The 25,188-nt window shown below is 45.9% G+C and overlaps 2 long non-coding RNA genes across 3 annotated transcripts in view; both read left to right on the top strand.

The window, feature by feature from the left end:
* Positions 1 to 16,341, top strand: part of LOC144321165 (uncharacterized) — a 28,662-nt gene extending 12,321 nt beyond the window's left edge. Inside the window, exons 2-5 of one of the 2 annotated variants that reach the window (XR_013386928.1) lie at positions 3,255 to 3,490; positions 3,997 to 4,123; positions 14,493 to 15,243; positions 15,462 to 16,341. This is a non-coding gene — a long non-coding RNA (uncharacterized LOC144321165). Of the gene's footprint in view, positions 1 to 3,254; positions 3,491 to 3,996; positions 4,124 to 14,492 lie in introns of both variants that reach the window. The other variant, XR_013386927.1, reaches the window with a different exon arrangement.
* The window catches only part of LOC144321175 (uncharacterized), a 421,562-nt gene that overhangs the window by 148,554 nt on the left and 247,820 nt on the right, over positions 1 to 25,188 (top strand). The window lies entirely within an intron of this gene.

Below are 25,188 nucleotides of genomic sequence, written 5' to 3'. Positions count from 1 at the left end.
TGAGCCACCTGGGCTGCCCTCAATTTTTTAATTAAAATTTTATTTATTTGTTTATGAGATAGAGACAGAGACACAGGCAGAGGGAGAAGCAGGCTCCTTGTGGGGAGCCCAATGTGGGACTCGATCCCAGGACCCCGGAATCACACCCTAAACTGAAGGCAGACGCTCAACCTTTGAGCCATCCAGGTGCCCCTGACCTCATTTCAACTTGATCATCTCTACAAAGACCCCATCTCCACATATGGTTTCGCTCTGAGGTGCTAGGTGGCAGGACTCCAGCATGTAGTTTGGGGGGAGAGGTGGGACACAATTCAACCCATAACAGTGTGAGAGGTGACCTGGTGGCCTTGGGGTCAGAGAGAGTTAACAGTTGGTCCAGGTCACATGACTAGGATGAGTTTACATCAGAACCCGTTGCTTTGAGTCCCCACACTTCCCCACCGTCCACAAGGCCCCTCCATGCAGATGAGGCAGGGGGACAGTGCGCCCTGAGGGAGCATGAGCCATTGTGGAGAGGAGGCCCTGGCAGTGGGGTCCGCATCACATCCCCAACATTGCCTGGAGGTGAGCTCATGTTGGCAATCCAGTGTGGGAATGGTTTCTCTCAGGTAGGAACTCCTTTGCAACCGAGTTCTAAATCCTAGGTGGGGGGGGGGGGGCGGAAGCCCCAGGCAGTTGACATAAGTGGGGGAAAGGTGGGGAGGGATTGCCTAGGAGTCCAAAGGTGGCAGGGAGGGGTTGTTTATGAGAAAATAGTTCACGCCCTGAACCTCGAGCAGAGTTAAGTCTTGGAAGAGTTCAAAGTCATAAATCGGGCTGGAGAGGTTTTCTTGAGGTGATAAGTGGGAGGCAGAAGGAATTCTTCTGGAGAGGAGGGGGATAGGAGCCTTCCCTCCCTTGCTGCAAGCTGGGAGAGAGCCGGTGTGCCCAGCGTCGTCCGAAGCAGCATCCAGACAGGAGAGGCCTCCTGCCCTCCGCTGCCTGGGAGCCCACGGAGCCCTGCCTCCCTGTCTCCCCCACCAACGGGCAGGGTACTGCAAACAGGAGTCGGTTGCAAAGTGCCTGTGACCGGTTAGGAACGCCAACAGGGTTTAGAGGCAGGCGGTGTTCCGAGCACCGTGTGGGGAAGCCCTAGCGCGGCAGCTCAGCTCCTGCTGCCAGCCCTCCCCTCCCGGGGTCACTGCGTCAGCCTCCCTAGCTGGGGTCCCAGCCAGGCCACCGCGACAATAGGGGCTGAGTGTGTCAGGGGCCTCCACGAAAGTCGGGGACCGACAAATACCTATGTTGATGTTACATCAACTTCATGGATTGATTATATTGAGCATTAACAGAAAGCTACCTTGAAAAACAGTTGCTGGGTTAGATTTTCCTATTTTGTAAGGATTCTTCAGGGTACATTATCTCCTTGAAACCTGGGGGCATTTGGGGGCTCATGCTCAGGGCCCAGCACTTTTGAGGGCTCCACACTGGCCCAGCACCTTCAGCAGAACTAGCTGGCCTGGAAGGCTGGGGGCACGAGCCCATGGGGAGCCCACACCCCGTACCCCTCTAGACCACATTTTGGGTACCTGGGGCCCTGCAAGTCCTTGCTCTCAAACCCTACTTAGGGAGACTTCTCTCTCTCCAGGGTCCTCCTAGAAACCGTCACACCGCTGGGCGCACCAGGCTAGGCCAGAGGGCCAGGGGACAGCCGCTTAAGGGGCAAGGTGCTGGAATGTGGGCATGAGGGCCGCGTAGACGGGGATCTGCCTCCACCCACACTCTTGCCCCGGCCTCACAGACGGGAGGAGCAGGTCTGCAGGCTCGCACAGTAATCCGTCAGTGAGTTATAGCCAAGACTCAATGGAGTGTGTTACTCCCAACCAAAGAATTTCAAAAGCAAATTAAAAAAATCAGATACATTTTATCACAAAGCAGAATTAAATCTAAGTGTACTTGACGGGATGAGCATTGGGTGTTATTCTGTATGTTGGTAAATTGAACACCAATAAAAAATTAATTTATTAAAAAAATAAATCTAAGTGTAGTTGGAGGGTATATTCCAATGTGTTGGATCCGATGCTCACCATAGCTTCTCAAACCGGGAACCTTGCCTGCTTCTCAGTGCCTATCCTGCCCTCCCCCAAAGTCACTCCTTTCTCCTTTGGTCTCACTGCACGAGGGCCAGAACCACCCATCAAAAGCCCAAATCTCTCTCTCTCTCCTTTTTTTTTTTTTTTTTAAGGATTTTATTTATTTATTTATTTGAAAGAGAGAAAAAGAGAGCATGAGCGGAGGGGAGAGGCAGAGGGAGAGGGAGAAGCAGACTCCCATTGAGCAAAGAGCCGGACATGGGGCTCGATCCCAGGACCCTGGGATCATGACCTGTGCTGAAATCAGACACGTAACCCACTGAGCCACCCAGGTGCCCCGCCCCCGCAAAGCCCAAATCTGATGGTGTCACTTCCCACCTGAACTTGGCAGCTTCAGGATGCTGTCAGCCCCCTGGCTGGGCCTCTGAGGCCCTTGGGCACCTGGCTTCTGCTGGCTTTTAAGCCTCATCTCTTACCCCCATCCCGTGCCTCACTCCAGCCTTAATAAAACCAGGGCAGCTTTCCCCTGGAGTTGTGCAAGTTCCTGTGTGGGCCGGGAGGCCATGCCTTCCCCACCAGGAGCACCCCCAGCTGAGACCCCGGCCGACAGCCCAGCCGCATGGGTGAGGGAGGCTTCTGGAGGCTCTAACCCTGGCCCCAGACCTCAGAGTCCCCGAGAGGCCCCGAGGGGGCGAGAACCGCCTGGCCCAGCCCAGTTGCATCCCCACCCCACGCCCGGGAGCTGATAACACAATTCTTAATTGTAAAGTGCTTATTGTTGTCTTCCGCTGCTAAGTTTTGGGGGTGATTCGTTAGGCAGCAATAAGTAACTGGAATCGATGGACACGGAGCTAATAGAATGCAAGCCGACCAAGTGAGCACGGCTGATCGTGTCCGGTGGTTCACACGGGCCACGCTTCAGCTCTCACACACGATGTTGCACATTAGACGCCTAATTGCATCTGCCCCACATAATTAGCAGCGGCGCTCTGCGGTGGGTGGGTGTGGGCTGCCATGGAGATGCAGAGCACCGCGGAGCACAGGCCCCGGAGACGATGTGGAGGTAGATGTAGGGTTCATCAGTTACTCAGATATTATTAGGCATGTTTACCTGAGAGGAACAATCTGTGAAATGATAAATCTGCTGATTTCTATTCTTCTCCCTTTGCAAACCGGTCCCAGCACCAATTAGAAGACCGCGGTGTCTAAATATTGAAATGCGTTGCCTCCCAAAGCTGCTGAAATGTACTGGCAAAGGTAGCCCTGCGATGTGATTTCTCTCCAGCATCTCAGATTTTAGAGAAAGATCCAAACGACATGGATCCTTGTGCTCAGGGGTAATGCAGTGCGCTCTGGTGAGACATCAGGCACCAGCACGCAGGCCTTCTGGTGGATCCCCAGAAAAACCCTCCAAGATGGTAATTATCTCACCATGCTGTAGACCCGGGCACCTCTTAGGGGTGGCTCCAGGTTGGTGGGTCCTAAAGCTTTTAAGTTAGGGAGGATCCGTGCAGGGAAAGAATGCATATTACCAAGTGAGGTCCAGGGCCTTGGGAAGGTGGTGGGCAGGGCCCGCACAGTAAAGCTTATTTAGCTCCCAGTAAGTGCACCTTGGAGCCTGTAAATGATAACGCTGGAATTTGGGCCCAGGAGCGTCAGATGCAAAGTCCGAGATCTTTCTGCGACACCAAGGTCTTCCTGTATGATGGGCAACAGCAGGTTGTTGGGTCCAGGTGGAAGAAGCATCACTTTCCGAGGAGGCGGGTCTGCAGGATGGGCAGTGGCTGGCTGCTGCTGGCACCGCAGCATCTCCAGGGCATAGGCCGCATGGTGGGAACCCACTGGCAGTCTGCTGCTACTTGGGGACACCTCCATCCTACTGCCTTCGTGTGTCTCTCAGGCTGCTCCTCTTTTGCTTTCACAGGTGGGCAAAGGGTACGTCCCAGCCTATAGCTCCCTCCTGGCACCTCTCAAACGCATTTACAAATGAGGAAGGCGAGGGAGAATGATGGTTCTGCTAGCAACAGGTGACCTTCTCTTCCACCTGAAAGGTAAAAATGGGCTCCATCTGGTCACCCCGAAGCTGTCTGGTCCCAGCTGGGCACTGAAGCGTTGGGAAGCCCATCTTCCTCCCACACCCCTCACGTCCCTGGCCTGTGACTCATGCCTGAAATGCTTCCACTGAAGCAATTCTTCCTTTTATTGTTGAACATTGGCCTCCTCTGGCTCATCCTCTGGGCCTCCATGCAGGGGAGGATTCAGGGACACGTAGCCTATTTCCACACTGTAGTCAGGGACAAAGCCATGATCACTGGTTTTGGGCATCCAGATCCCAAGCGAGGGGTTTGCAAACAGAATCTCTTGTGGGGGAGCTTGTTAAAACAAACATTCCTGGGTCTACCGCAGAGCTTTTACTCAACAGCATCCCCCCACCCCCAGCTCTGATGCCGATGGGAACCAAAGTTGGATGAGCTCTGGTCCCTATCATCGCCAAGAGCATTAAAAGCCAGGCGTGGGTTCTTTTGGAGTTACACCCAAATCATCGTCTCTGGGAGGAGGTGCAAAGCCATCAGGAATTCCAGAAGAAAAATGTGCAAAGTGTAAGGAGAAAAGAGTCTGGCCCTAACTGTGGGCAGCCTCAGGCTTAGAGCCCTTAGAAATAAGTAACTGGCTTTTTATTTTTTAATTTAACTTAATTTTAAAGATGTTATTTATTCATTCATGAGAGACACACAGAGAGAGGCAGAGACACAGGCAGAAGGAGAAGAAGGCTCCCTGCAGGGAGCCCGGTGTGGGACTCGATCCCGGGACTCTGAGATCACGCCCTGAGCGGATGGCAGACGCTCAACTACTGAGCCACCCAGGTGCCCTGAACTCTGGCTTTTTAAACCAAATGAAAGCTGGGCCCTGAGTGCACCCTGCCCCATCCCCATCCCCCTGGGTACATGTGGAGGGCAGGCATCCTTGCTGGGGGCGGGGGTTTAGTGTCAGCCTGTCCAATGATTCAACATTCAAGAGCAGATAGCCAGGGAGGCAGGTTTTGGATAGGAGAGAGCATTCTTTTTTTTTAAAGAATAAATTTATTTTTTATTGGTGTTCAATTTGCCAACATACAGAATAACACCCAGTGCTCATCCCGTCAAGTGCCCCCCTTGGTGCCCATCACCCATTCACCGCCACCCCCCGCCCTCCTCCCCTTCCACCACCACTAGTTCGTTTCCCAGAGTTAGGAGTTAGGAGAGAACATTCTTGTGTGGGATCTTTCGTTTTATGTTTACAAAGAGCTTTATTGAGTTCTAATCCACTGATGTACAAGAAACTGCACGTATTCAAAGTGTACAACTTACTAAAAAATTTTTTTGAGTAATTCCTACACCCAGGGTGGGGCTCTAACTCATGACCCCGAGATCAAAAGTTGCAGGCTCTACCCACTGAGCCAGCCAGGCGCCCTGGATTTACTAGGTTTTGACATCGACACACGCCTAAGAAGTCTTTAGAATTATCAAGATAACAAACAGATTTGGCTTCCCAGAGTTTCCTTATGTTTAGGGTCCTCCTTGTCCTTCTCCTGGTCCCCCAACCCCAGGCAAACCATTGATCTGCTTTCTCTTCTATATATTATATAGAATTTCTTAGAATTTTACATAAGTCGAGTATATCCTCATTTTACGTCTGTTTCCTCTCCCTCAGCATCATGACCTTGAGGCTCATCTCTATGGGAGCACGTATCAGTAACGCAGCCCTATATCCTGGATGAGCCCCACCTGGCCATGACATGCTGTCCTCTTCTGTAGGTGGTTGGGCTCCATCTGCTACAATTTTGTTTGCATTTCTGTGTCTAGGTGCGGGAGGAATATTGGAGTCTCTTCTTTTATTTCTTTTTTTGGGGTAATACCTTTGGTTTTAGTATCAAGGTCATACTGGTTTCATATAAGTTGGGAAATCTCTTTTTCAGGTATCCCAGAGGAATTTTTATAGAATGAGTGTGGTCGCCTCCTTTGTAGAGTTCACTGGTTTTCTCTAAGGGAAGGTCTTTCACTGTGGATGCTATTTCTTTCGTCGAAAAAGATGATGGATAGAGACTAGATAGAAAAACAGATGATAGAGGAAGCTATTCAGGCTATCAACTTCTTTTTTAGAGAATCTTGATAGTTTGTGTCAATCAAGGCATGTGCGCATTTCATCTGGATTGTCTAATTGTTCATAGGAGCGATTAGGTGGCTCGGGGGTTGAGCATCTGCCTTCGGCTCAGGTCGTGATGGGGTTCCGGGATCAAGTCCCACGTTGGGCTCCCTGCAAGCCTGCTTCTCCCTCTGCCTGTGTCTCTGCCTCTCTCTCTGTGGCTGTCATGAATAAAGAAATCTTAAAAAAATAAAATTGCTCATAATATTGCTTTACTATCTTTTTAATATTGCAGGGTCCTTGGTGATATCATCACCCTTCTTGTTCCTGAGTTTGGTAATTTGTGTCTTTTTTGTTTTTTTTTTGTTTTTTTCCCTGATCAGTCCAGTGAGAGGTTTATTCATTTCCATGATCTTCTCAAAGAATCAGCTTTTGGTTTTATTGATTTTAATCTATGTTTTTTTTTCTGTTTTGTATTATGATGATTTCCACTTTAATCATGTTTATTTTCTTTCCTCTGGGTTAAATTTGCTCTTCTTCCTTTGGTTTCTAAAAGTGGATGCTTAGGTCATCAATTTGAGATTGTTCTTTTTTTTCTAGCCTAAGCATTTAATGTTATAAATTTCCCCCAAGTACCGTTTTAATGGTATGTTTGTCAGCTCACTGTCATAACAAGATACCACAGACCGGTGGCTTAAAAACAGAAATTAATTTTCTCACAGTTCTGGAGGCTACACTACCAAGATTGAGGTGACTTTAGGGCTGGCTTCTGAGGAGAGCTGTGTTCCCAGTGACCTGCGGGGTCCCCACATGGCCTTTCCTCTGTATGTGTGCAGAGAGAAGCCTGTGTGGTGTTTCCCCCTCTTCTCAGGACACCAGCCCTGTCATGTTAGGATTTCACACTTGTGATAACCCCCCTAAAGGCCCCATCTCCAAATACAGTCACTTTGGGGGTCAAGACTTCAATTTTGGAGGAACGTAATTCAGTCCATAATGAGCAGCACCTGCCCTCCCCCAAATTCTTATACATTCTGTTTTCATTTTCCTTCAGTTCAGAAAACTTTCTGCTTGCCTCTTGGACTTATTCTTTGATCCATGGTTATTTAGAAGTATATTTAGCTTCCAAAAAACCGGAGATTTTCCAGATATCTTTCTGCTATTGATTTGTTAGTTGATAACACTGTAGCCAGAGAGCATACACGAATTCTTTAAAATTTATTGATACTTGTTTTTTGGACGAGAATATGATTTATCTTGATAAATGTTCCATGTGCACTTGCAAAGAATGTGTACCTTTCTGGTTTTGGGGTGAAGTGTTTAATAAATGTCAGGTCAAGTTGTTGATGATGCTGTTCACCTCTGATGTATTTCTGTTGATTTTCTGTCCACTTATTCTATTGGTTCTTGAAAAAGTTGTTGAAATCTCCAACTATGATTGGGGATTTGTCTATTTCTCCTTGCTGTTCTAACAGTTTTTGCTTCTTGTATTTTAGAGCTCAATTATTAAGTGCATCAGCACTTAGGGTTCTTATGTCCTCTTGATGAACTAGCACCTTGTCATTACAAAATGATTTCCTTCATCACTGGAAATACCTTTTGCTCTAAAATTTACTTTGATGTTAATATAGCCACTTGAACTTTCTTTTGACCAATGTTGGCATGGTATGGGTATTTCCTTCCTTTTACCTTTAGCCTATTAATTTCTTCGTATTTAAACTGCATTTCTTGTAAGCAACAAATAGTTGGGTGTTGCTTTTTAATCCAATCCGACCATCTCTGCCTTTGAATTAGGGTGTTTAGACCATTTACATATAGTGTGATTTTTGATATGGTTAGGTTGTCGATAATCTTGCTGTTTTTTACAGTTTCCCTCCATGTGATATTATGTCATGTATATTCACATATGGAATAAGAACCCTATAATAATATACTGCCATAGCTCTCCTTGGGGCCTTTCTGTTGTTGTCATACATTTTATTCATACATATGTTATAAATCTCACAACACATCATTTTTGTTTTGTTTAGATAATAAATTACATCTTAAAGAATAGTAAAGAATAAGAAAAAAAATCTTAGCTATTAATTCATGTAAACCTTTCCAGTGCTCTTCATTCCTTTGTGTAGATCCATATTTTTACCAGAAATAATTTTCCTTCCCCTTAACTAGCATCCTTTAACATGTCCTATCATGCAGATCTGTTAGTAAATTCTTTAAGCTTGTGTATGTCTGAAATTGTCTTTATTTTGCTTTCCTTAAAAAATTGTTTTTGCTCAGCATAGACTTTAGACTTCTAGGTTGACAGGTATTTTCTTTCAGTAATTTAAAGGTGTTGTTCTATTCTCTTTTTGCATGCATTTGTTCTGGTGAGAAATCTGCTGCCATTCTATCTTTGTTCTTTGCGCATGATGTGTTTGTTTTCCTCTAGTTGCTTTTAAGATTTTTCTCTTTATTACTGGTTTTGAGCAATTTGAATATTATGTGATTTCATCGAGTTTTTATCCTGTTATTTGGACTTTGGATTTGTTGAGAGATTCTTGGATCTTTGGATTTATAGTTATTATTAAATTGGCAGATTTGGGGCCATTATTTTTTTTAAATTTTCTGAACCTTCTTGCCTGTCACTTGGGGGTTCTAACTATATGTATGTTAGGCCACTTGAAGCTGCCCATAGCTTATTCATGTTCTCTTCACTTTTATTTTTATCCTTTTGTGTCTTATTTTGGATAGTTTCTGTTGCTGTCTTTGAATTAACTAATCTTTTCTTCTTTAATGTCAGTTGCCATTAATTTCATCAAGTGTTCTTTTTCATTTCACATATTTTAGTTTTTATTTCTAAAAAGTTGACTTGGGTCTTTTTTATGTCTGTGTCTCTATGAGACATTGGAACATATGGAATACAGTTTTAATAACTTTTACTGTTTTTGTGTACTAATTCTTTCATCTATCTCAGTTCTGAGGTGATTTTGATCGACTGAGTAGTCTCCTCCTCCTCCATTTTTTTTTTAGAGAGGGAGAGAGAGAGGGTTGGGCAGGTGGGAAGGGAGAGAGAGAATTTCAGCAGGCTCCCTGTGGAGCCTGACACAAACCTCGATCTCACAACCCTGAAATCAGAACCTGAGCTGAAATAAAAAGTTGGATGCTTAATCAACTGAGCCACCCAGGTGCATCAAGTATACTCATTCTTGTGTTTTCTGGCTTTTTTGCACGTCTAGAATTTTCTTATCGGATGCTAGATATCATCCATTTTATCTTGTTGGGTGCTGGATATTTTATATTGTTATAAGTGTTCTTTAACTTTGTTTTGGAATATGTTAAGTTACTTAGACACAGTTTGACCCCCTCTGGGTTTGATTTATGATACCTTAGGTGGGCATATAATAGCTTTTATTTTAGGCCTAATTATTTCCCACTACTGAGGCAAGGTCTTCTTGAATATTTTACCTTATGCTTTATAGGTAGGAATTTTCCAGGCTGGTTAGTTGGAAGAGAGACTATTCTCAGCCCTGTGTGAATACCAGGCACTGTCACCCCTAGTCCTTTCTGATGGTTCCTGCCCCCTTTTGGATTGTTTTCTCAGAGGCATATGCTGATCAATTCTTTACTGAATGCTTGAGGGGGACTCTGCAGATCTTTGGGTTCTATCTCTGCTCAGCTCTCTCTTATCTGATACTCTACCCTAAGAGTTCTAGCTATCTTGTTCTCCCTAGACTCTCCACTCTGTCTCCTCAACTCAAGAAGTCTGCCAAATTCTACTGGGTACCCCTTTCCTTGTTGTGGCTTGGAAATCTTCTCAAGGAAGTAAGATTAGATAATTTGGAGTTCATGGCACTTATTCCCACATTCTCAAAGATTATTGTGTTTTATTGTCTGATATCCAATGAGTCGAGAACTTTTATTTCATACACTTGGTCCAGGTTATTTTGGTTGTTTCAGGAAGGAGGGTAAATCTAGTGTCTATTACTTCATTTTGCTTGGGGGTGAAAGCTTCCATTTTCTTTTATTTTTTTATTTTTATTTTTTTTAAGAAAACAAAACATTTTTATTTGGTCCATTTTCTTTTAAAATTGAAAATACTCTTCTAATTATAAAATTAGCTCACACTCATGAAAAAATCAGAAAATAACAAAAAGAGAAGAACATAAAAACCACTCATTCATAACCACTGCTAACATTTTGGTGTATATTTTGTCACCTTTTTTCCCCTAAGCATATGTGTACATGTAGCAGGGTCACAAAATCACTCACAAATATATAAGATGTACAAAGAAAACAGAGTTTCTTTATTTTCCTACTTAATTTGATCTTTCTTGGGAGGTACCATCTGCTGGGTAATAAGGAGGGGAGACAATGAGAGTCCAGTGTAGTGACCTTAGTCTAATACAATAATCCAAATAGTTCTTTGAGAAACTCATGTTTATTAGGTTAAAATGCATGGTCAATCAGATTTTTACAGCCCCATGTCCTCCATTCCTCCACTGGAGGCTGTGGGGGCATATCAGGTGGGCAGTTTCTGAGTCCTCTTGTGGCTAGTCCTCATGTGGCCCACACATGTTTTCCAGGTTCTCTATGATATTGGGTGCAAAATAGTTGGCCTGACTGCTCCATAGAATGGTGGCTGCTGAGGGGAAATAATGATGGGAGACCAGATCATGTAGGGATCATATAGGGCGTATGGGTCATTGTAAGGACTTTAGCTTTTGTCCCAAGTGAAATAGAGAAGTCAGTGAAGAGTTTCATTGCACCAGTAAGAGGCAGAAGCCTGACTGAAATGGGTCTAAGAGAAAATGGGAAGAGAGGAATTGGTGAGAGTGAGAATTGACACTTTCAAAGACTCTTCCTGAAAAGAGGAAGTCTAATGAGAAATCCAGAGGTTTTTTTCAAATGGGATATAATGGGAATTATCCAACAGAGAGGGAACATGATGGATGGTAGAAAGTTGCTGAAGGGGGTGGGGAGCTAGTTTATAAGTGAGGGGTTGGTGTTTAGGGCACAGCCAGGAGATGACGGGGCAGGGTGGCTGGGCAGATGTGGTGGGGAGCTGTTCATTGTTCTCCTTGTCTCACTTCCCTTTCTCACTGAAATAGGAAATAAGTCATCAGCCGAGCATGAAGTGTTGAAACGGGGAAGGAAATGCTGGGATTTTGAGGAGAAGAGTAGAAATGTAGTAGGATGGCCAGTCTGCATTAAGGGAGTACTTGAGTTCAGCATATGAAATTTAAAATGAGACCAGTCACCATGTCTGTGAGTTTTCCTGCAGCCTCATTCAGCCTAACAGGTGCTGGCATGGTGTTCTAATTAACCAGGTTAGAGGTTTTCCCAAGTGTTTGCAGTGCAGTGAGAGACAGATGAGGAAGCTGAAAGATACACATGAGACAGGGCTGTGATGACAGACCGTGGAATTCCAGCTGGGAAGAAGGGGAGCGAAGACATATGATAGAGTTAATAGTGGTGGTAACAAGTGGAAAGGCTAACTGATGACTTGTAGATCTCAGTGAGCTTGGAAGTTGTTGATATAAGGGCACTAATGGCATGAGTTGGAATGATGAGAGATGGTAGTCAAGGTGGCATGCTTGAAACTGAGATTATGGAAGGAGTGACAGTTTGGGTAAATAGCAAGAGCTTAGAGCAGTGTGGTCTGACAGAGGTAATGCGGGAGGTACAAATGTGAGCCACATAGGCAGCTAGAAGTTCTCTAGTGGCAACATTAAAAAAGCAAAAAGAGGGACACCTGGGTGGCTCAGCGGTTGAGCGTCTGCCTTTGGCCCAGGGCGTGATCCCAGGACTCCCGGGATCGAGTCCTGCATCAGGCTCCCTGCATGGAGCCTGCCTATGTCTCTGCCTCTCTCTCTGTGTCTCTCATGAATAAATAAATAAAATTAAAAAAAAAAACAAGAATAAATGGGCAAAAATAATTTAAATAACACGTTTTACTTGACTCAGTACATCCCAGAGATAATCGTTCCAACATGCAATTAAGTTTTATAAATTATTAGTGAAGAAGACATAGGGAAAAAAGCTTGTTGACATTGTTTTTGGCAGTGGTGTTTTTGGCCCTAATAGCACAAACAACAAGAGTGAAAATAGATAAATGGGATTGCATCAAACTGAAAAGCTTCTGCACAGTGAAGGGAGCCATCCATCAACAGAATGAAGAGACAACCTACAGCATGGGGGGAAATACTTGCAAGCCATACATCTGATATAGGTTCAGATCCAAAATGTATAAGGAACTTAACTCAATATATATATATATACCAAACCAAATAACCCAGTGAAAAAATGGGCAAAGGACCTGAATATATATTCTCAAAAGAAGACATGCACATGGCCAACAGGTATGTCAGCAAATACTCAGCATCACTAATCATCAGGGAAATGCAGATTAAACCATAATGAGATACCACCTCACCTTGTTAGAATTACCAAAAAGACAAAAGATAACCAGAGTTGGCGAGGATGTGGAGAAAAGGGAGCCCTTGCACACTGCTGGTGGGAATGCAAACTGATGCACCCACTGTGGGAATGCAAACTGGTGCACTGGTGCACCCACTGTCCACAAAAAAATAAAAACAGAACCACCATACAATCCAGCAATCCCACTCTGGGTATATATCAAAAGCCAATGAATTCAGTATCTCAAAGAGTTTTCCACATTTTCATGTTCATTGAAGCATTATTCAGATAGCCAGCATATGAGATCTACTTAAGTGTCCATGAAAGGATTAATGGGTAAAGAAAATGGGATATATATACACAATGAAATATTATTCAGCCATAGAAAAGGAGGTGATTCTCTCATTTGTGACAATGTGGATGAACCTGGAGGACATCATGCTAAGTGAAATAAGCCAGGCACAGAAATGAATACTGCATGACCTCATCTATACGTGGAACCTGAAAAAGTTCAAGTCATAGAGACAGAATAGAATGGTAGTTGCCAGGGGCTGGGAATGAGGGAAATAGGGATGGTGGTCAAAGTTTACAAAGTTTCAGTTGTGCAGGATGAGTAAGGCCTAAAGCTTAGATGTACAGCGGGGCAACTTGACTACAGTTAATAATACTCTATTGTATACTCGAAATGTGCTAAAAGAGTAGATATTTCTTTTTAGAAGGGGGAGGGACAGAGAGAGAGGGAGAGAATCTTTTTTAAAATAAATTTATATTTTATTGGTGTTCAATTTGCCAACATATAGAATAACACCCAGTGCTCATCCTATCAAGTGCCCCCCTCAGTGCCCGTCACCCAGTCACCCCCATCCCCCGCCCACCTCCCCTTCCAGCACCCCTAGTTCATTTCCCAGAGTTAGGAGTCTCTCATGTTCTGTCTCCCTTTTTGGTATTTCCCACTCATTTTTTATTCTTTCCCTTTTATTCCCTTTCACTATTTTTTATATTCCTCAAATGAATGAGACCATATAATGTTTGTCCTTCTCCGATTAACTTATTTCATTCAGCATAATACCCTCCAGTTCCATCCATGTTGAAGCAAATAGTGGGTATTTGTCGTTTCTAATAGCTGAGGAATATTCCATTGTATACATGAACCACATCTTCTTTATCCATTCATCTTTCGATGGACACCGAGGCTCCTTCCACAGTTTGGCTACAGTGGACATTGCTGCTATAAACATTGGGGTGCAGGTGTCCTGCCGTTTCACTGCATCTGTATCTTTGGGGTAAATCCCCAGCAAGGCAATTGCTGGGTCATAGGACAGATCTATTTTAAACTCTTTGAGGAACCTCCACACATTTTTCCAGAGTGGCTGCGCCAGTTCACATTCCCACCAACAGTGCAAGAGGGTTCCCCTTTCGCCACATCCTCTCCAACATTTGTGGTTTCCTGCCTTGTTAATTTTAGAGAGGGAAAGAATCTTAAGCAGACTCCTTTATTTATGGACAGATCTGAGGCTTGATCTCACAACCCTGAGATCATGACCTGAGCCAAAATCAAGAGTCGGACACTTAACCAACTGAGCCACCCAGAGGCCCCTAAAGGAGTAGGTCCTATATGTTCTCATTCATCACACACACACACACACACACACACACAGCTATATGAGGTGGTGGATATGTTAATTAGCTTGATTGTAGTGATCCTCCCACAATGCACACGTGTATTAAAACATCATATCATCCACTGTGATATGTACAATTCTTATTCGTCAATTATACCTCCCTAAAGCTGGAAAAAAGTTTTAAAAAATCTTAAGACTAATTAAGACCTTTAAAAAGTATTAATGAGATATTTAAAAAAATTTTATGCTAAGCCTTGAAATCTGTATTTTATACTGACAGCACATCTCATTTTGGACCAGTTTCAAGCAGCTTGTGGCACCTGAGCTGGACAGCACACAGCTAGAGAATGACCGTGGGGAGAATGGCTAAGAAAGTGTGGAGGACAAGATCACTGGAGGCATGGAGGTTAAAGAATGGAGAGGTCATCTCTGTAGATAGTTAAATCACCAAGATTTAGGACAGGAGCGGTTAGGACAAGTGACAATGAGCCAGGAGTGGAAATCTTCTAGGAACAAGTAAGAGGGATTAGCAGACAGTTGCAACCAGGAGCTGGAGAGTTTGGGGAAGGTGGGAGGGGTGGTAATCTGGAAGGAAACATGAGGAGCAAGGGTGGTGCCATAGAGGGCTGGGCTCCAGCCAGAGCAAGTCCATGGAGAAGACTTAGAAGAGAGAGATTCTCTTGCTCATGGTGTATATTAAGGTGTAGGGGGCACAGTAAAGGCCTTTGGTAGTCGAGGAGGGATAGAGGATGGGGCTGGATTCCAAGATGGGCAGAGCTTTATGGGGATTAGGGTCCCTAGGGATGGTCCAAAAGCCTGGGCAGTTTTGCTCTATGAGGAGAACAGAACTGAACAGTTAACAATGCTCTTTTGACCTGACTTACAGCCTTTTCCCATTTCCATGGTATAAATACTCCTACGATGGCTCATTTTAAGCTACCAATGGTTTAACAACCAGAATGCAGAATGTCAGAAAATGGAGCAATCAGCTCTCCCAACAGTACACGCTGTTCCCAGAAGTGGAGCACTAGGTACGGGGGATCTTGGGAGAGGCCCTGGTTGTCTCCAGAGAAGACATGGTGGGATGTGAGAGTAGGGGGCAGAAGTAGAGGAGGTCTTACAAGAATGAGAAGTCTAGCCCCCATTAAACTCTGTCATGGAGCATGGAGAAATGGGTGGCATATTGAAAGGACTTCCAATATGGATTTTTCTGTATCTTTGTGATGAGTCACCCAGATTCCTCTTCCAGGAAGGACCTGTCACCCCAGCTGCTGGGAGTGCCTTCAGCTGTCAGCCCCTTCAAGGATTGCTCAGCTGCAAAGAGCCACCTCATCCAAAGTCATGACCATTCCACCAGGCAGCTCCCTTCAGTGATATATCAATGCAGGGGCAAAGAGATCAGCCAACTCCACCCAACTGAGGACACTGCTCATGGGTCATTCCAGCTCAGGCATTCCCTGTGGGAGCTATCACCATGTCTGTGTCAAAGTCTTCCTTCTTTCTCTGACCTGGCCTCCCCCACCTCCCTTCCACAGGTATTGATCCAAGGGCCAGTCCTTAATAAATACCCCATTGCTCACTAACTCCATTTCAGACTCTGTTTCTGGAAGGACCCAACTTGCAATGCTCTCTGCCATGGAGACAATTTCTTTAGGATCTCAGCCAGTTCAATCGAGTGGAAAGCTGCCTTGTTTAAATTTGCCTCTCTTTGATAACTGGGGTGGGGGGGGCTGAATTTTTTTTTTTTTTTAACAAGCATTGGCTGAATTACTTCCTGTGTGGATTGCCTTCTTAAATTACTTCCTTTGCCTGTTTTTCTATTGAAGTGTTTGTCTTTTTCTCGTTGGTAAGAGTGCGTATATGTATTACCGTCATAAAGATACCAATCTTTGCTTTTTGTGTATGGTTCAAGAAATGTTCTCAGGTTTTCCAGTCTGTGGTGTGTGTTTCTTTTGTGGTTGAGAGCACACACGCAGTCACACTGCCCTATCGCTTCCTAACTGTGTGACTTTGGGTACATTCCTTCCCCTACAAGAGCCTTTATTTTTCATCTGTAATTGGAAGTCGAGTTAACACTTTGTAGGCTTGTTACGGGGATCGGATGATTTCATAAAGTGCTTACAACAGTTCCTGGAGTACAGTGAATATGAGATAATTATCTGCTTTTTAAAAATTGGTATCTGTATTATTTTTTCTTATCGGCCACACAGAGGTTATATATACTTCAGGTACTCATAGCCAGCTTTCGTGGGTTTTGCTTTTGGAGTCATATTCAGGAAAAACTTCTTTCTTTTAAGATTCTGTAAATATTTACCACTATTTTCATTTAGTACTTTTATATATATATATTTCTCCTACATCTATATAGAATCCAGAGTTTATTTGGACGTGAGGTTTGCATGTTTCTTGAATGCCCAATATTACTTTAGGAACTCTATCAGTCAGCATTCTCCAGTGGAGTGGAACCAAATAGGATATTCACGTATATAAAGGGAGATTTACTATGAAGAATTGGTTCACACAGTTTTGGAGGCTGAGAAATCTCATGGTCTGCTGTCTGCAAGCTGGACACCCGGGAGAGCTGAAGGTGAAGTTCTGAAGGCCTGAGAGCCAGGGAAGCCAGTGGTGCGAATCCCAGTCTGAGGGCGGGAGAAGATGAGGTGAGATGTCTCAGCTCAGAGAGGCAAGAGAAAAGGGAAAAATTCTTCCTTCTTCCACCTTTTGTTCTATTCAGGGCCTCGGTGGATCGGATGGTGGGCACCTACATAAGAGAGAGCAATTTACTATACTGAGTTCACTGATTCAAATACTAATCTTACTCACAAACACTCTCTCAGACACACTCAGAAATAACGTTTAATCTGGGCACCCCATGGCCATAAAATTCACCTTCACCACTCTACCCTTTGTCAAACTGGCACCATCTGAATCTTCTAAACCATACTTATCTCCGAACAAACATGAACAAGGTCATAATTCCGCCGACACGTTACAGCTATCCTGTGTACAACGGAAAACATGCCGACTCCATCCCCAGATGAGGAGGTAATATCCTTGAGTGATATTTGCTCATCTCCTTGGTTTTCTGTAACATAAATACCGTGATGTAAAATTAACAATTCTTTTTTTAAAGATTTTATTTATTTATTCATGAGAGACACATAGAGAGAGGCAGAGACACAGGCAGAGGGGGAAACAAGCTTCTCGCAGGGAGCCTGATGTGGGACTTGATCCTGGGATTCCGGGATCACATCCTGAACTGAAGGCAGACCCTCAACCCCTGAGACACCCAGGCATCCCTAAAATTAGCAATTCTTAAATACTAGGATACAGAGTCATTATATCTTAAGTAACATGATAAAGGAATAAGAGAGGAAAGAAAACACACACATACACACACATTCATAGCAAAATAAGAAGGAAATACATGATGATTATAGTCCCTGTCCCTGTAACTGGTCGTGTGGTCATGGCTGGTATTCGTAACGCCTTACTTCTACTACCCATTCTTATTCCCTTAGTCTTAAGTAAGCATCTTAGCTGGTCATGTTTCTTTATATGGTGGGGTGACCCCAACCTTCATTCCTGAAGAGTCTGGGCCACTGGTAGTCTTGCCTGGATTGGCTTGTTGCAGTTTTCTGACTGTGGGCCATGGTAACACTAAGAGACGCCCTTAGTATGTCTGCATCCCATACCCTACCTCCACTGTGGAGGAGTAGCCTAATTTCCCCTTGAGGTCAGGATCAATCGCCCCATCCAACACCATAACTGCCTTCTTTGCCTGTTGTTTCCAAGGCACGAGGAGCCCAAAGTGCCTGGGTGCCAACCCAACTTCCGGGTCAGTGGAGTCATTGTGTGTCTTGGTGGAAACATTCTTCCTTCTGGAAGTAAGATCTCTAGGCCAGCAGAACATAAAGTTGAGGGAACAGGAGGCAAACATTTGCTCACGGGTCACTAGGGATAATAGTGAGTGGTGCCACTCCCATTTCCACACCTTAATTCCTGGACCTTCGAGTCCTGGCTATCGGAGAAATCACGCCATGTCTTGGATGTTGTCCAGAGCATATGCAACCTTCTGGAGAACCTTGCTCCAGCCCTGCATGGTACTGCCACCTAGCTGCACCATAACTAATGCTTCAAAGGGCCATTTGACCCCACTCTCAAGTCAGCTGCCCCAGGACAGTGTGGGGACATGGAAGGACCAGTGGGTTCCAGGAACACAGGCCCACTGCTGCACTTCTTTGCTAAGAAGTGAGTTCCTTGACCAGAAGCGATGATGCGTGAAGCAACTTGACAGTGGATAAGGCGTTTTGTAAGCCCATAGGTGGTAGTTTTGGCAGAAGGAGGGTGTGCGAAGAAGGAAAATCCATACCCAGAGTAAACATCTTTTCCAGTAAGAATAAGACTTTGCCTCTTCCACAGGGAAAATGGTCTAGTGTAATCAACCCGCCACCAGGTAGCAGCTGGTTGATCATCCCAGGAAATGGCGCCATATGAATGGCTCAATGTTGGTCTCTGTTGCTGGTAGATTGGGCACTCTGCCAGACGGTAGCCAGATCAGCTTTGGTGAGGGCAAGTCCGTGCTGCTAAGCCCACGCATAACCTCCATCCCTGCCACCATGGCCACCTTGTTCACAAGCCTGTTGGGGCACGACAGGGGTGGCTGGGGAAAGGGGCCATCACTTCATTATTAAAATCTACCTACTTGATTATTAAAATGCTCCTCTGCTGAGGCCATCCTTTGGTGAGGATCCAAGTCCCTGACCATCAAGCCAAACCATTGTCTCCCAGCCCATGAACTGGGATATAATCGTATGTCTGGACATTTCTACGTCCAAGCAAAGTGAACGATTAGGTTACTGCTCAACATTCTGTCCCCGGGAGGATTTCCTTCCCCACAGCTCTTCAGGATGTCCCAGAGAGAGGCTGTAGTTCTGCAGCTGTCCCCTTTCTGGGGGTGCCAGTAGATTGTGCAGAAGCGTCTATAAACCAGCCCCAAGTCTTCTCTTCCCCTGTGAACTGATTGTTTGGATCTCCAAGTAATGTCAGGGGTACAAGTTGGGAGAGGAGGCAGTGTGGCAGGGTGGGGACCATGGATATTTGGCCATTTCCTCAGGTAACTTCCTTGTGGCTTCAGGCTCTGCTCCGACCTGCTCACATACCTATTATTTCCATCTGATGATGGAGTGCTGCAGTCCATGGCTCGGTGGGTCAGATAACACCCAGCTCACGGTGGATGACTCAGGGCACATGGTGGCCCATGGGCAAGTGTTCAGTCGCTACTAAGACCCAATAGCAGGCCAGGATCGGTTGCTGCAGAAGAATAGTTATCTGTGGATGATGGCAGACCCTTGCTCCAAAATCCTAAGGGCCGGTGCTTCGATTCTCCTCTAGGGGCCTGCCAAGGGCTCCAAAGAGCATCCCTATCTGTCACTGATGCGTCAGGCACCTTTGAATTTGCTGGATCACGTGGCCCAAAAGGCAGAGCAGCTGGCACAGCAGCGTGGGCCTTTGCAGAGCCTTCTCTTGCTCTGGGCACCACTCAAAACTAGCAGCTTTTTGGGTGACTCTGTGAATGGGCCAGAGCAACACACCCAAATGAGGACTACGTTGCCTCCAAAATGCAAAGCAGCCTACTGGGCATTGTGCCTCTTTCTCGGTTGTAGGAGGGATCAGATGCAACCACTTACCCTTTACCTTCTTTAAAAAAAATTTTTTTTAATTGAAGTTCAATTTGCCAACATATAGCATAACACCCAGTGCTCATCCCATCAAGTGCACCCCTCAGTGCCTGTCACCCAGTCACCCCCATCCCCTACCCACCTCCCTTTCCACCACCACTGGGCTTCTAGAAATTTCACTGAGGTAGAAGCCTCCTGAGAGTTGGATTTCCCACTCTCGGACATCTTACCTATAACTCTAGAGGAGTTGTTGCTCTTTGCTCAATAGGTCCAATCCGTAAATGTCATCGATAAAATGGAATAGTGTGACATCCTATGGAAGGGATAAGTAGTCAGGATCCCTGTGAACTAAATTATGACATAGAATGAGGGAGCCGATACATCCCTGAGGAAGGGGCCGTGAAGGTGCATGGCTGGCTTCGGGAGCTGAAAGCAGCTGGATTCTGCTGGATCTTATGCATAGGGATGGAGAAAAGTGCATCTCCCAGGCCAAGAGCTCATTCCAGGTGTCAGTGGATGTGTTAACTTGCTCAAGCAATGAAAGTACATCTGGTGCAGTGGCTGCAACAGGAGTCATGAACTGGTTAAGCCAATGATAATTAACTGTCATTCTCAGGATCCATCTGTCCTGGGCACCTGGGTGGCTCAGTGGGTTAAGTGGCCGACTCTTGATTTCAGCTCAGGTTGGGATCTCAGGGTCCTGGGATCGAGCCCCATGTTGGGCTCTATGCTCAGAAGGGAGTCTGGTTGAGATCCTCTCTCTCCTTCTGCCTCTGCCCCTCTCTCCCTCAAATAAATAAATATTAAAAAAAAGGATTCATCTGTCTTTGCAACAGGCCAAATAGGTGAAGTGAGTGGGGAAGTGATGGGAGTCACCACTCTGCATCTTTCAAGGCTTTGCTGGTGGCACTCATCTCTGCATCCCTCCAGAGATGTGATATTGCTTTTGGTATACTATTTTCCCAAGTAGCTGTGGTCCTGGGGCTTCCACTTGGTCTTTCCCACCGTGCTAGCCCTTGTAGACAGATCATGGGCCACTGGCAGGGGAGGGGGACGTCTTCCTGCTACCAAGTGTATCAATTCCAATGGTGCCATCTGGAAATGGGGAAAGAAACACAAGGTGGGCTTGGGGCCCCTCTGGACCCACTGTGGGACACGCTTGAGCTAAAAGTGCGTGGACTGCCTGACCTGCTCTGACTGGTGAGCCACAGTGACATTTTGGGTCTCCTGGAATCAGTATTCAGAGCCCGGATCCAGCAGTCCTCCGAAGATCTGATATTCCCACCCCCACTGCCTCCTTGGTGTATAGTTACCCTGGGAAAAACCCTTTGGGGCCCTTTGTCCCTTTGAGGAAGTCTGGGAGAAAGATCGACAGGATACATTTTCAGCAGTGTGCTGGGGCTTTCCTCAAGGGGCCCTGGCCCCCACTTGCTTCAAGGGGTCCTGAGTCTATAAACCAGCTCAAGACCGGGGCTTGATTGACGGGCTGTGACTTTCTGTTTTTATGATTCAGGTCAGACCTTTGTTCACTTAGAAATTTTCTGCTTATACAGACCCAGTAAGAATGTAGTAGGCTCCATTTCACTTCCAGGAACGTCATGATCTTTTAGCCAACAGCCTGGGTCTGCCGGAGTCAGACTGTTCTCATCGCTGCTTTGACGCTGCTGTCTGCTGCGGTAAGCACGCCCACCTGGTCTCTGGCAGCTGTGTGCCGCCACTTGGTCCCCGCCAACCTGGGTTCCCATCACTCCCACGGCAGTTATGTTTCCTTGATAAGTGACCAAAGTTCCCCCTGGGAGGGCTGGCCCACAGACAAGGACAATCACAGGGCTCTGTAAGGATGCAGGGGCTCCCCTAACCAATTCATTCCTCAAAGTATTAGTGAGAGGTGTGACTTCTGGACACTCCCAGTGGGGGCGAGTAGATCTTAAATGATCAATCCATTCCAACTGCCCCATCTTTCGGGACCTTTGAGCCCTTTCCGCACATTAGAGCAAAGCACAGTCTGGTTTACCCACACTGGGCCACCTTCGGGCTTGTGTTTCAGCCCCTTAATCAGCCAAGGCACGGGAGCCCCTCCTAACATCCCCGGCTGCAACATTAAATGCAAAAGCTCTGCTTAGTGAACACATGTCAGAATATTGGGCTTGACCAACTTTTTGTTCCTTTCCCCGTATCCCACACCCTTAGGGTCCATTCCCACACGTGTTCCCCATATTTCCATCTGTACAAATTAGAAAATTCAGGCAGTTGTCTTGGGATGTAACACACCTCCTTGTGAATCACATTTTAAATCTCACCTGGGGGAGCTAGAGCTTAGTTGAAAGTCAAGAAGCAAAGATGGGGGGTTGGGGAGGTGGCTCCTGAGAATCAGCATGGTCCTGCATGACACCTGCTGAGGGGGGATGGTTACGACATTCTCGGACAATACAGGGCTCATCCCCCCAGATGGAGGTGGAGAGTCCCATACATCTTTGGGTGGAGAGGCGATACCATTGTTGGTTGGGGAGACCCTTTCCACTGGTACAGAAAACTCATCAGAATCTAGGGGCTCGGGGATGCCTGGGTGGCTCAGCGGTTTAGTGCCTGCCTTCGGCCTGGGGCATGATCCTGGAGTCCTGGGTCAGGTCCCATGTTGGGCTCCCTGCATGGAGCCTGCTTCTCCCTCTGCCTATGTCTCTGCCTCTCTCTGTGTGTCTCTCATGAATGAATAAATAAAATCTTAAAAAAAAAAAAAAGAATCTAGGGGCTCACTGTGCCCAGCTGCATCAGTGCCCATGCACAATGGGGAGAGCGCTCCATTCACTACACCGAGTCCACGGATTCAAGTGCTAATCTCATCGCGAAACACCCTCTTGGATGCGCCCAGAAATAATTTTAATGTGGCCAGTCAAGTTGACGTGAAAGTAACCATCACAGGACCTGGTCCTGATTTTATTTAGTTTTACATAAGCCTTTTACCTGAGGACCCTTTTACAGCTACAGAATTATTATGAAGATAGCACAGAGAGTTCCTATACGCTCCACAGGGCGTCCCTGGCTGTTGTGATATGGTGCACTTGTCACAATTATTGAACCTCTACTGCCATACTCTTATCGACCAAATTCCATACGTGATTCAGATTCCCTTAGTTTTCCCTATTGTCCTTCTGCTCCAAGAATCACATTACATTTAGCCCTCACATCTCCGTAGGCTCTTCTTGGCTGTGACAGTTTTTTAGATTTTCCTTGTTTTTATGACCTTGACATTTTGAGAACTACTCGTTGAATGTTTTCTAAGATGTCCCCCGACTGGGTTTTGTCTGATGTCTTTCTTGTGATTACGCTGGGGTTATGGGATTTTGGGGAGGAGAGCACAGAAGTCAAGTTTTACTTTCATCACATCATTTCAAGGGACGTCCTATCAACATGATGCATCACTGTCGATGCTGACCTTGGGCCCTTGGCTGAGATGACGTCAGGTGTCAGGTTTCTCCTGACAAAAACTACATTACCTCCCTGCATCCACACTGTTATCTTTGGAAGGAAGTCACTTGCAGCCCCCATTTGAGTGGGAAGTCGTGCTCCTTGAGGGTGGGGTATCTGCCAAATTATTGTATTCAAAATACAAATTATTTTGAATTTTTCTGCATGGGAGATTTGTCTCTTTTGTCACATTTATTTATTCGATCATCAATAGCAATATGAACTCTGGATTATTTATTTATTTATTTACTTACTTACTTCTTTATTTTTACTTTGGGTTCTAATCCAATATGAGGTTATTTTGTTGCTCAGATGGATCCGCCTTTGGCATTGGGAGCTCTTTCTGTCGCTCCAGGGTCTCTTTGTTTTTCATCGTTGGAATCTTTTTTTTTGAACTCTGCATTTTACGGTCAGCCTCTGTGTTCTGAGAGGACAACCCTGCCCCTCTGCCAGCCCATTGGCCTGGCCTCTAAACCCCTCAGCAGCGTGGCCTGACCCTCTACAGGAGGTGCTTCCCCTCCGCAAAGCTGCTGCTGAGGAGACTTACCCCAGGGCAGAACCTGCATGAGGAAAGAGGAGCCAGGAGACGCAGATGCAGAAGAGAAAAAGAAAGAGCCAGAAGAAATCCTGGGTCTTGGGGCACCCAGATCTTGGACTGCTCTGTCATTGACCTAAGACATTTTCTTTTTGTTTAAAGTGATTTTAATCTGAGTTTCTGTCACTGGCAACTAACTATCTGCTGGACAAGACTCTGTTATGGTGTGTGTCTTAATCTGCTCAGTCTGCTGTAACAAAACACTACAGACTGGCTGACTTCAACGACAGAATTTGATTTTTTCACCATCTGGAGGCCAGAAGTCTGAGACTGAGGTGCTGACAGGGAGGGTTTCTGGAGAGAACACTCTTCCTGGCTTGGAGACACTGCCCTCCTGCTGTGTCCTTACCTTTCTCTATGTGTGTGTGCATGAAGAAAGAGATCTCTGGTGTTTTTTCTTTTTTTTTTTTTTAGAAGGACACCAACCTTATAGGATTAGGGCTCCACCCTATGACCTCATTTTTCTCTAAAGGCCCAAACTCCAAATATAGTCACAGTGGGGGTTTGGGATTCAACATATGAATTTTGGGGGGGACACAAGTTACTTCATAACAGGCTGAGTTGTGTCCTCCATCCTAGATTCATGTGCTAAAGTCCTAACCCCCAGCATCTCAGGATGTGATCTTATTGCAAATAAGGTCTCTACAGACATAAGTAAGTTAAGAGGGGGTCACAATGGTGGGTGCTACTGTAATACGACCAGTGTCTACCAGCACACAGATACCCACTCAGAGAGGATGCCACATGCAGACTGCATGGAGCTGCCACAAGCCAAACAACTACTAGACGCTGGGAGGGAGGCCTGGAGGCGGCCCTGCCTGCACCTGGATTTAGGAGTTCCCACCCCCAGACCTCTGAGGCAATACATCATTATTGGAAGCCACGGTGCTAGTTTGCTGGTGCTGCCATCACAGAATACCATTGACCACGTGGCTGAAGCAACATTTGTTTTCCCACAGTCCCGGAGGCTAATGGTCTGGGATTGATCAAGGCGCTGGCAGGGCTGGTGCCTCCCAAGGCCTCTCTCTTTGGCTTGCAGAGGGCTGTGTCTCTGTGTGTGTCAGATCTCGTCTTCCTAAAGGGACCCCAGTCCTGTTGGATCGGGGCCCACCTACGTGACCTCATTCAGCCTTGCTCACCTCTTTATAGGCCCCATCTCCAGAAACAGTCACCGTCTGAGGTCCTAGGGGCCGGGTGGGGGGGGGGGGCGCTGTTCAGCCCCTAACAGCACTCAG

This window comes from Canis aureus, chromosome 9 (assembly GCF_053574225.1).
Source record: "Canis aureus isolate CA01 chromosome 9, VMU_Caureus_v.1.0, whole genome shotgun sequence".
Classification (NCBI taxonomy): domain Eukaryota; kingdom Metazoa; phylum Chordata; class Mammalia; order Carnivora; family Canidae; genus Canis; species Canis aureus.
This window is presented reverse-complemented; position numbering and strand designations above follow the sequence as displayed.